Source organism: Suncus etruscus, chromosome 8 (genome assembly GCF_024139225.1).
Source record: "Suncus etruscus isolate mSunEtr1 chromosome 8, mSunEtr1.pri.cur, whole genome shotgun sequence".
Taxonomy (NCBI): domain Eukaryota; kingdom Metazoa; phylum Chordata; class Mammalia; order Eulipotyphla; family Soricidae; genus Suncus; species Suncus etruscus.
In genome coordinates this window covers 102,143,107-102,155,925 of record NC_064855.1, presented here as the reverse complement: position 1 = coordinate 102,155,925, position 12,819 = coordinate 102,143,107, and the positions used below count along the sequence as shown (strand labels likewise).

Below are 12,819 nucleotides of genomic sequence, written 5' to 3'. Positions count from 1 at the left end.
TGGTCTGATTTATTTCTTGTCTCAAAAGACTATCAGGCAACTCATAAAAAATTTTAGGATGACTCCTGCAACTAGTCTTTTTCACAGTTAATCAAAATAGATTGAATTGTTGTCCTGGACTTCTGTTTTTAATTTTGTTCTTGTTTTCACTTTTCCTTCTAAATGAGAATCCCACACTATTTTCTCAGTACGGACTTTGATACCCCTTCCTTTACTATATTACCATTAAAATTGGTGAAAGATCTTCTGATAAATGGGATTTCAACTTAAATAAGTTGATATTTTTACCAGACCTATTAACTGAAGTCAGATGATAACATGTTCTACAGATAAGTTTTATTTTGTATTTTATTAAGGATAATTCAGGCTAAAGATTGATCAAAATTTTACTTTCATTGTGTAGTTAAAATATTTTAATAGCTTCTGTGCAGAAAGGTATGCAAATTGTACTTTAAACATTTTAAACAAATGTTTAGATGATATAAATTATATGTTAGGTGAATCATAATAATCTACGATTTTTAACTAAATTTACATTTATTTTGTCTGGGGATATGAGTTTTAAGAATTTGAAAATTCTAAAATTATGGTTTTGAAATATGCATTTTCACATTTATTCTTTCCTTTTTGAGACATATTAAAGAATTCTATGATATAAAGCAAATTATTCCATATTTTCATACAGTCAAACTAGTCCAAAAATTTCCAAATAGAACAAATGCTTCTGTATATATACTATGTTTACAAATTCTAAATTTTCTATTCACATGTAAGTCTAAACATTTATGCGATGACAAAAAAAATGAGTTTTGCCTCAATATTCAATAGAACTTGATTCAGCAATAAATAAAGGCTACAAAAAATAAGATTTTACTGAAACATTCGTTTTACTTTTCAGGAATAGTATTAAACTGTCTGCTTGCAAGTACGTTTTTATTTAACTCTTGATAATTTTGTCTTTAGTGCCAATCTGTGTATACATACCACTTCAATGTAAAGATTATTTTTCCTATCATAAAAATATTTTTCTAATTTTCTGACACAATCATTTCTGTTTAATTTATCAAAGTTATCCTGAATTATAATGCTATTCAGCATGCTCTGTGATCAAATGAATACTTTGGTTATTTTATTTTTTAATATGGAACACTTCACCCATTTGCATGTCATCCTTGTGCAGGGGCTATGCTAATCTTCTCTGTGTCATTCCAATTTTGGTATATGTGCTGCACAAGTGAGCACATACTTTGTTTTCTTTACGTATTTTTACTTTAGCCATAGTTATGGGTAAAGGAATAGTAAAAAAGATAGGAACCTTTGAAAAATATTTTGGATAAATACAAGGAACTTTTAGGGAATTTTGTATCTTCTTGGACAAGACACTGTGAAAATTATTTCCTTATACATTGAAAATAATATTTTATTAGTTACAAAGACTTAACTTTTAAGGACATTAATATAGTATAGGAGTTAAGGTATTTGCTTTACATACAACAGACTGGTTCTATTTGTTCTCTCTCTGGCTTTGCATATGGCCTCCAGGCACATAAAATGATTCTTATATATGTAAATATATAGTATATATAAATATATAGTATAGCTTTTAAGGTGATTGCCTTACATGTGGCTTACCATTGTTCCATCTCTGCCATTTCCAATGGAGACCAATAAAGAACAAAAAGCTAGATATTTGGGGCTGGAGAGATAGTATGGTGGTAGGGCACTTGCCTTGCATGCAGAAGGAAGATTGTTAGAATCCCAGCATCCCATATGGTCCCCCAAGCCTGCCAGGAGTGTAGAGACAAAAGTAGCCCCTGAGTGTTGCTGGATGTGACCCAAAAAACAAACAAACAAATAAAACAGCTTGGCATTTGAGCATAAGCCATATTGATGTAGGAGTTTCAGATAGTAATATTTTCTTGTTGTTAATTAGTTCACTATGATAACATATCTTTAAATAGGTGACTTATTATTTTTTAATTCTTCTTAATTTATTGTAAGAAATTCATGCATATAGCATCATGGTTAAGCATATGTGTTACAAAAGTGTGCATATTGTCTAGCTGTACTGAGTAGCTGGTGTGTGTACTGAAAAAAAAAGTAGCCAAGAAGTTGAACTACTGAACAATGATCAATAGCAAATTTATTTGGAGAACTGATTGTTTTTTCAGCATTCAGTGCACACCAGCACAAGTGCCTTATCAGAAAATCTTCTTAAAAAGAAAGTGAATTATAAAAGAATGAGAACTAAACTAAAGATTGGGAAGAAATCTATGGATATATGTCTGCTAAGGAAGATAAGATAAGGAAGATAAGATGCTTGCATAAGGTATGGCTTAATTGTAGATGATCGGGCCTATTTCTGGACTCCAACATGTATGAAGGATGGTAAGAAAGATAGATACTTGACTGACAACTGCCAGTCATCATCTAATGGTTTTCTCATCATTGTTTCTTTGCTTTATTGTAGTCATCTATAAAATTAGGATGATAGTAATATGCATCTTATAGGGTAAAAATTTCTATAAATCCCTAGGAAAATGGACTAAATGGATCATTATTGATTGCAAAAAATCTCTATTAAAAATGTAAATACAAGGACCAAATATCACTGAAATATTGTGGTCTATGACATAAATTACTATATAGAAGCATTATTGAAGATTTAGATAAATTAGCATTTTTATGTATTTTAGTAATCATAACTATTCAAATTATGGGAGGTCACACTTGGCAGTATTCAGGGCTTACTTTTTCAGGGTACTCAGGAATCACACCTAGCAATGCTTGGGAACCACGTTTGCTTGAGCATTAAAGGGCATAATTTTGCCATCATTTTATCTCTCCAGGCCTGTACTGGTATTTTTAAATCATTGTAAATAAGTAAAAAATATCTGTATCTTACTTACACAATTAGATTTCTTATCACACATGACTTTTTTTCATACTCTAAGCTCTCAATAAAGTTTGAATATAATTGAGCAATACATCACTGAAAATGCAGAGTCTTAATTGCAGTTATGTGCCTATACATACATATATGTTGTACTTTTGGTATCATCTCACTGTGTTTGACACTACATCCATGTCTGTCTATAGGGTTAATTCCAGTAACCTGGTGTGATTGGAAGACCTTGACATATTAGCAATAGAGCACATGTCTCATAAATGTTATGTATGCAAACACCCCACTGAGCTATATCTTTGGCTCTATTTATCATTCTTACACTTAATTCAGAAAGTAAAGCCAAAACAGATTTGAATGCAGAAAAGTATTTAAGAATCAGTAAATAAAGGAAAAATATTAATAATTGATAAAGAAATAAGTAATATGTACACTGCATGTCATAATACATTACTAGATATAAGAATTGATTGATTTTTGCAATAATTTTTAGAAACAAAAGAGAGGAGGGCTGGAAGTTACAGCTCACTTCATGAACCTCACCACAAAGAGTGATGAGTTTAGTTAGAGAAATAACTACATTGAGAACTATCCTAACAATGAGAATTTGAGAGAAATAGAAAGCCTATGTAGAGTACAGGTGGGGGTAGAGTGGGGAGGAGAGAGATTTGGGACACTGGTGATGGGAATGTTGCGCTGGTAATGGGGGGGGGGGCTGTTCTTTACATGACTGAAACCCAACCACAACCATATTTGTAATCAAGGTGTTTAAATAAAATATTATTTAAAAAAAGAAATAGTTTAAAATCAGTATAAGCCTTCTCTTTATAAAAAAAAAGAATTGATGTTTAATTTATTAATAGCTTAGAAATGCATATAGCAGCCAAATTAAGCCCTTCTTTAATGTGGTGACCCTCCCCCTGAAGAACATAACTATCAAGTAGATTCTAATATTATAATATTTCACTTTAGTACTAGAGCATGAAAGTGACCGAGTGCTAAATACCAATCTTAACATGGCACCAACATATATAGTAATTTGTATTTGCATCCCTTTTGCTTGACCCCTGTGTTCTCCTTTTTTAAATAGTCCATAATATTAAAAATGTTAATCACTATGAGATACTGAGTTAAAAACTTGCTGATACTTTAGTTTCAGTCATTTAATGGCTAAATAACATATAAGACTCATGCTAATATTGTAATCAGCCATCCACTCTGTCCTGTTTCAAATAGCACCAGGTATACCCTGTATTCATGTATTATCCCATGGAAGAATTTTTTTTTCTAAAGAGGAGCTTTTGATCCTGCTACATGATTTGATAATGATGGATGCCTAATATGACCTTTCATTTAGGCAACACTGCATAATACAAACTCAAAACAGAAAGAATTTTCATGTGTTCCCTTGAAGGATCATATGAAACATTTTTATCACTTTAGTAACCATAATACCTATGGATTTTTATTGTACAAAGGTTTGAGACTAGAACTGAGAACCCAGGTCACAGTATATAAAACCAAACAGTAGTGAAAAAGCAGTTGTAGAAAATGACAGCTTCCCTGTGAAACAAACTAAAAGAAATATGAACAATGGCTATAGTACTAAAAAAATAATTAATGAGAATAACAGGAAAGATATTACCAATTCCACACAATTCCTATGGGAAAAATAAAGAATTTGTGGGAAGGAGAAATTTGTTAGGTTTTAAAACTTGGAGATTTGAAAATAGAAAAGATCATGTAATTAAACTAGTAAATGTTGGGAAGAATTCAGTTTTACTTTATAATTATAGAAGTTTAAAACTAAGAAGTTTAAGACTTTAGTGTTAGAAGTTATTAAAAGTCCATAGGACAAAATAGTTTTTAAAAGAAATAAATTATGATAGATAGAAAGGAACAAAATATTCAATTTGGTCTTTGAGGTTATGGGGTGTCCTGCCCAAAGAACATGGCTTTGGAAAGCAAAGGGATACTAATAATAGCTCTAGTAATAATTTGAAAATATTCTCTGTAGAGTTGGAAGAACCAGAGATGAATTTCTGATATTCATATATCTCAATACATGAGACAGTTGAAATTGGTCAGAGAGTTGTCTAGATATCTGCCAAAAAATAAAATGTGAATTTGGAGTTAGAGTTGAAGTGTGCTATGGATTATTCTTGTAAAATGTTTGAGATGGTGGGAATAAGGCATAGATCCAAGAAGAAAGCAAGAGACATGCCAGAGTAAAGGAATGGTGGAACCAAGCCAGTTCTAATATGATGTTAGTGAAATGGGAGATTCAAAGAGATTGGGAAGAGAATGGACCTGGGACCAACATAGGACTACAGAATGGAAAGAATTGGAAAAGAACAAGGTATTCACTCCTTAGAGATTTATTTCCCAACAATATAATCTAACACATATATATGTATATATATATATATATAAAACAAAAGTAAAACATGTTTTATTCATGTACTGAGAATTCAATAGTCAAATTTAAAAAGCACAAGGCACGCCCTAATTTATTCATTCACCCAACTGATTTTCCTTAATTCTACCATGATTTTGTGTTTAACTTATATTTTTAGCAAGCACTTTTTACCAAGTTGGGTTATGACTTTACATATTTAATAACATTTTATTTAAACAAACATAAATGAAAAATATATATTGGCTAGAAATTGATACATAATAAGTATTAAGGAAGAGACAGGATTTTTATCCAATCACTTACCCTTTCTCACATGAAAATGTATTTTATTCCTAGATTAGAGGTTGAAGGAGGGTTAAATACTTCTAAATATATAATTTAATAAGTAACAAAATTCTCATTTTAGTTTTGGAGTAAGTTGTATTTGAAATTTTATAAGTTTAGACATTTTTGTGCAGTTTTCAACTTTTTTTTATCATGGGATGGCTTTATAGTAAATCTGTCTTAACCATATCCAATAGATGAAACAATAATATAGGTCAGTAATAAAGCAATCTCTTTGCATGTGTGAGGTGCTGTGTTCAATTACTAGTATCACATGTTCCCCTTAAATAGTAAGACTGAAGTAGCCTCCAAACACAACCAGTTGTGTGCCAAACCAAAATTAGGAGAGAATGATGTTTATATGACTAAATGAATCAAGGACCTCAAGTGAGTCAAATATGGTCTACATAGTAGTCAATAACAAAGTAATTGATATAAAAGTCATCTTCCCTTGAGGTAGATGACAGTATTTTGAGAGTACAGCAAGATTTGGACCAAATGTAAGAGTGTAGAAACTTACATCCCAACAATAGTCTAATTCATCCATCTATTCATTCATTTATGCATTCAATAAATATTACTATACCACTATCTTGTGCCAAGAATTTTCCTGAGTACTTAGAATAGATTCCTTGGAAGCCAAGACAGAGGAAGTCTAAGGTTTGGAGCATGTTTCAACTCTAGTGGAGACAACTGAAAAGAATAAAATAAAAAATATATAAATTGCTTCATGCTGCATAGTGTTTTATATAATAAAGGTTACCGACAGACTTTTTGGAAAAAGAGAGCATCTTCCTATACTTTGATTAAGAGGAGTTGTTGAAACCTCAATGCCAAGTCAACTAAAAGAACTAGGGGTAATGAATAGTCAGAATGAAAAGCACGTTGAATTATGTTTTAGTAATAAGTTAAATTAGCTTTGAATGAGAACTATACTGATCAAGACCAATCCAGTGGTTATAAAGTAACAGAATAGGAGTTCTTAAGGGGAATTAGGAGCCATATATTACCTAATAAAAAGGGTCTTTTGTTTTCTTTATTTTCTTCTAAATTAAAGGTAAATATTTTTGAATTTTAAATTTATAAGCAGCACAGTTATTTTATTAATTAGCTCAGCTACTACTTAAATAAAATAGATTGCTATTTTTACTTATGGTTCTGAGCTCAAAAACTTCTTCTGGCAGGTTCGTGAGATCATAGGGATAAAGGACATAGAACCCTGAGTTGCGTGCAAGCCAAACGTCCTACCTGCTGTGCCCTACCCGCCCTACCCGCCCTACCCGCTCTTGGCCTGGATTCACTCTTTGCTCTCATCACTTGGGGATAGCTAGCAGGAGGAAGCAACCAAGAGAGAGAGGTAAGGAGTGGCCTTTCCAGAAATTTTCAAGGGGGACACTCATCTCCCTACCACCAAGTCATAGACTACGTACTCTGCGTATGCCGTTTTAGACACAGTCCCTCTGAAAACTCAGAGCCTCGGTAAAAAGGCTAATGGGATGACAAGCAGATATGAAGTACTTCAGGAAGACTCACTGACCAATCCCTGAACATCAAGGGGTTACTGGGCAGTGGCTACTGTCCTACAGGAGGTAATGGGTGGGGACAGGCCACTTGAGATGCCAGAATTAGACACAGTCCCTGAAAGTGTGGATGATGAACACCCTCAGAGGGGCTCCCTTGGCAATTCTGGGATTCTTGAGATGGTCTGACAGAAAGGCCTTTAAACTCAAAGCAAACACCTCTGCGAGTCTTGGGTCATTGCAATGGTTGGGCAGTTCCTGGGGCCTCAGAGACAGACCTGGCTAGAATCCCACCAGTACTTCAACAAGAAGCTCTGGTACACCCTCGTTGTAGAATTAAAAAATTGAAAGGCCCTTTGGATGGAGGTGGATGGTGATGGGATGAATGGAGGGGCCTTTCTCTTCCGTCCCAGCACCACATGTCTCCAACCCCCACCAACAAATTGTCCACACCCCGTAACCAAGAATCCTCCTCCCTGTAGGATGCTTCACTATCTTTGGCCTAGCAGAGAATGAGAGGCGGCAGATTCTTGACATTCGGTGATTTTCCTCTTTTCATAGCATCAATTCAGGGTCTGGACTGGACCAGGTGAGCCATGACAATGGGTGCTGGTGGCCCTGGGGCAGTTGGGGATATTGTGATATCATGGGCAGACCTGGGAAGGGTGAATGGAGTGGAATTTCTGAGGGCTCTTCCAATAGGTCCTGGATACTTTCTTCTCTCCCAGTCATTATATCCTTGCTATCAATTTGCTTTGCAGGCATCCAAGCATGTGACAGGAATACACTTACTATTCCAGATCCTCATCTTTGGACCCTGTGGAGTAATGCACTTGGGGACTAACTGTCAAGACGACACTTGAGGAATAACTGTCAAGACGACTTCTGCTGTCTTAATCCTTCGTTGTCTCCTTGTATTCGCTGATTTCTGGGTCCCATTCTCCTCAGGCCATCCTAAATGTTCAAAGGTCTACTGGGTACTCCCACATCCTCCATCATCTTTGAGGCATCCAAGCATGTGACAAGAACACACTTACTATTCCAGATCCTCAGTTTTGGACCCTGTGGAGTACCACGCACTTGGGGACTAACTGTCAAGACGACTTCTGCTGTCCGAATCCTTCGTTGTCTCCTTGTATTCGCTGATTCCTGGGTCCCTTCCTCCTCATGCCATCCTAAATGTTCAAAGGTCTACTGGGTACTGCAACATCATCATCTTTGAGGCGTTTACCCTCTTTCCCCCACAACCCCTACTCCCATTTCAGTGATCAGCATCAAAGCACCTCCCCTGCCTTTGTGGTGGGCCTCGACCCTGTAGGCCTTCACTCCACTTTGTGCAGTTTTTTCATCCCTTTTTCTCTGGACACCTTTTCCATGGCGTTCAAGATCCTGAAGGCTCCTTTGTCGCCAAGCCCTACAACGTCCCAACTTGTATCTATGTTTAGCCTGCATACATATTGACATGCACATTGTATCCTCCCACCTCTCTTGCTCTCAGGTCAGAAGAACATATTAATTCCAAAGGACCCATTTGTCTCTACCAAGTTCAAAAGGGTCAGCTGGCTGTGTAAAGTCTTGATTGACCCTCAGAGTCTGATGATGAGCTCTGCACAACCATTTCTTCAGGATACATACACTTAATCTCTGTTTCACATATTGATATGGCTCCGTCTCTTAGGTCACGATAATCTCGGGCCCTAGAAGCTTCTGTGGCCTGAGACTAGGGCTTTATAAGTGTTAGAGGGCACATTTTCTTGATTATTCTTACCTGACCATTGGAAGAGACTGGCCCTGGGTACAGCCCAATCAACTCTGCCCTTTCTCCTGGAGTTTTCTGGGCTTTTATCCCCACATTTCCCCTTTGCAAGAACTTTAAAAAAAATTCTCAGTGTTCCCTCACCTCCCTGCAGTCTTATTTGGGGTCAGGAGACTTCTCCAGTGCCTCTCTTATGCAACACTGTGGGTACAAAAGAAAGATGATTTTCTGTCAGGTACCCATTTGGGAAGATAGTCAAATGGCAATGGAGGACCCCCAGGATATCCCCATGTGCCTACTTAACCCTGAAAATGGTTTTGAAGGCTCTAAGCTTTGCAAGAGTGGCACCAGGGAGATGACAGACTTTGTAACCAGAGCTGAATTATTGCTCTGCAGTTTTTTGGACAATATATGGACAATATAAACCAATTCCCAATCATTTTTCCCTAGACACTTACTCTACCCTTTGCTATAATTTTATATAACAGGCCCCTATCGCAGTCCCACACACCGGTTATTTCCTCTTGTTTGAGTCTACCAAATGATGGGGCCCATCCTAACCCCCAAACACAAAGAATATTTTCTGGGACACTGACTTCAGTCCCATCACAAGTTTCAGAGTTGCTCTGTTGGACTTTATTCTAGAGGCCCTGTTGTGAGATAGACTTCCAGGAGTCAGGGCCTTCTTGAAGAAAGGCTTCTGTCCACCTTTCCTGGCTTGGGTGAAGCAAGGGGAAGGAGAGTGCTGTGCCCTATTCAAGACTGAACTGTCAAATATCTGTGTGCTAGTGGAAGTTGAAGAATTGCAGTGCAGGATGACCTGAAGGTTTTTAAGGTTTTGATGGACCCCACTGGGGCAAGAACCATATATCTCCCCATAATTTGTCAACCCAGGCAAGCTCACCTCACATAAGTGTTTTTGTCAAAGTTTGTAGGAGGCTGCTTTGTTGCCTCTGAAACCAATGAAATAATAAACAATTCTTTTTGACTTCATTTTTTCTGAATAATTATTTGGGGACAAGGAAGATGGTAGATGACATAGCTCAGAGCCCCCACTGACCTCTGGAGCTCCTTGGAGATCAGAAACCTGTGCCCCTTCTCTTCTTAGAAGGTTGGGGAAATCATAACCTTCAGGACAATGTAGAGCAGACCCCTCTCTCCCACAATTTTCTTCAACCTTTGCAGGAAGACAAGTGTCCAGATAACCCAGAAGCAGAAGGTGTCTCCTGATAACAAGAAGTTGGGTAGAAATGGTGGACATGGGTGAGCCTATGAATATCTGCATGGGGAAGGGAATACATGCCACATCATAGGAGTGGAAATTGAGTCTCTACTGTAAAGACCCTTTAAAAAGTGATACCTTTCCTAGGACTATTTCTATCTCTGGTGATTCAACACAGCACCAGTGTTGTGGAGGATCAATGACTGGGTTGTCACTGCACCCCAAGGGCTCCTAAAGCTGAGAGGAGAAAAGTGATACCTTCTGGGAAAGCAGATTGTAGGAATGTGAGGGACAGTCATTTGAAAGTACAAGGCATCCAAGTGTCTGTTCTTTTCCTCTTGAACCATCATATGCCCCCCCTCAAGAGGTGGGTGCAGGAACAGTCCCTGAAAATTAGAGAGTACCCAATAATGTCCTGCTGCCACTGAGGAATATCTATGTATCTGTGAGAATGAAGATAGTCAGCAGGGTTGTGACCAGGCACAACCTCTTTCTCTCTGGTATAATAACAGGGTCCTCTTTATAGTTACACTGACAACAGTAGAAAAGAAACTCCCCTCATTGTATAAGTATTTGCTCATCACAGACAGAAATGTCATTGCCTGAAGTTGGGGTAATTTCCCAGAAGTCATTCAGATCTTGAAGCAGAAGGCTCAGGATTTACAAATTCTTGGGGACCCACTATGAAGCCTCAAGCAAAGGTTTTTCATGAATGATCCCTTGTTTAATTTTAGCTGCAGAATTTGATTCTCACAGCTTGTTTTTGGCCAAACTTTCCTCTTTATTTCTTTTCTGTATAGACTATATGGTCAGCCAATAAATGACCAGTACAACAAACAAAACAAAAGGGGAATGTATTATTTTTATGATTGAAATCCCACTACAAACATTTTTGTAACTATAGTGCTTAAAGATATAAACAAAAGGGGCCTGAGAGATAGCATGGAGGTAAGGCATTTGCTTTGCATGCAGAAGTTCGGTGGTTCGAATTCTGGCATCCCATATAGTCCCCTGAGCCTGCCAGGAGCGACCTCTGATCCAGGAGTAACCCATGAGCGCTGCTGGGTGAGATCCAAAACCCCCAAACAAACAAACAAAAAAAGATATAAACAAAAAATAAAAGATAAGATTAAAAAATAAAAGAAAAAGAAAGAAACAAAAATGCCAAAGAAACAGAAACTACAACTGGATCCTACAAATCTGTTTTCTGTTTTTCAGAATCTTATCTCTGTTCTGTTCACAAATGTTTTCTCCAAGGAACTGATCATAACTAAATTAAATTTCACAATGGATTCCATAGGACCTATTTTAAGTTCTGCCCAATTACAAAAGCACTTAAGATATACCATACCAGGAAAAGAATAGATACTCCATAAAGGTAGTTTATGAAGAAAACTAGTGAAGCTTTGCTTGTGGATCTGTTTCGATTCTCTCTTCGTTTCTTCTCAAATATAGTGCAGGTTCACTTGCTCAGCAGATTTGCTAAATCTCTATTCACAGTGGAGCCAGGAAACAAAAAAAAAACACATTCCAGCCAATTTTTCCTAAAATGAACCTACCCCAAAGTACCTTCTCACCATTTTGCTCCTTTCTCGCTTTCTTGAAAGAGTTTTCTTCTAACCTCTCAGGAAAGTAACATCCCCAATTTCTGTATTAAAAAAGACTTGAGCTCTAGTGTCTACAAGGCCCACATACCTTATCAGGTATTTCCTTCTCAGTTTCAGAGGCATCAAACATCCTTTCACTGGGCCAGAGAGATAGCATGGAGGGTAAGGGGTTTGCCTTGCAAACAGAAGGACGGTGGTTCAAATCCCAGCATCCCATATGATCCTCTGTGCCTGCCAGGGGCGATTTCTGAGCATAGAGCCAGGAGGAACCCCTGAGTGCTGCCGGATGTGACCCAAAAACAAACAAAAAATAAAACAACAAACAAAAAAACATCCTTTCACATTGAATACCTGCTTATGTAAAAGAATATTCAAATCCAAACTAGAGCAGTGGAACACTTCTTATTCCCCATAACCCTTCCTCATTTGTTTTTGTGATCTTGTGGTAGGTGTCATTCAGTTCTTATTACCTTGATGACACTGAAATCCTCAGAATATTTTGCCACCTGCTTTTAGAACATCAACTTCATGCCTTTCACAACACATTCACAAGACATATAAATTATTGGTGATTAAAAAAGCAATGGACCTTCATAAGCTTTGACACGTAGTTCAGCTCTATTTTGTCAAATTGTCAGAAATCATCTAAATGAACCCTTCTCTCAATCTTATGTGAGAAATCAAAATACAGAGAATAGTCAGTACACGACACTATTGTCACTTAAAATAGTGAACACAACACCTACAAAGTCAGTAAGTATACCAGTGTCCTCTTCATAGAAACATTACAATCTGATATCAAATAATTGATATTTTAAGAAGAAATCTATGGGACTTTATATTTGTTAGAGAAAGTGTTTTTTTTTAAATATATTACAGTAGGTCTAACAGTTAATTTGACTCCAAGACACTAAATTTTTCTGAGGCACAATTGCGAATGTGATTGCTTTTTTAATTATATTTTTCTTCTCTTTCATTTTTTGTATATAGAAGACATGAATTTTTGCATATTAACTTTGACGATTGCCACTTAGAAGTCTATTGTTTCTAGAAGCTTTATTGTGGA

The 12,819-nt window shown here is 36.6% G+C and overlaps 1 non-coding gene across 1 annotated transcript; it reads right to left on the bottom strand.

Moving 5' to 3' along the window:
* Window positions 1–1,135: 1,135 nt before the first annotated feature.
* On the bottom strand, window positions 1,136–1,242 carry LOC126017040 (U6 spliceosomal RNA). The gene has a single exon (XR_007498716.1). It is a non-coding gene; the product is annotated as a U6 spliceosomal RNA (small nuclear RNA).
* Window positions 1,243–12,819: the final 11,577 nt, after the last annotated feature.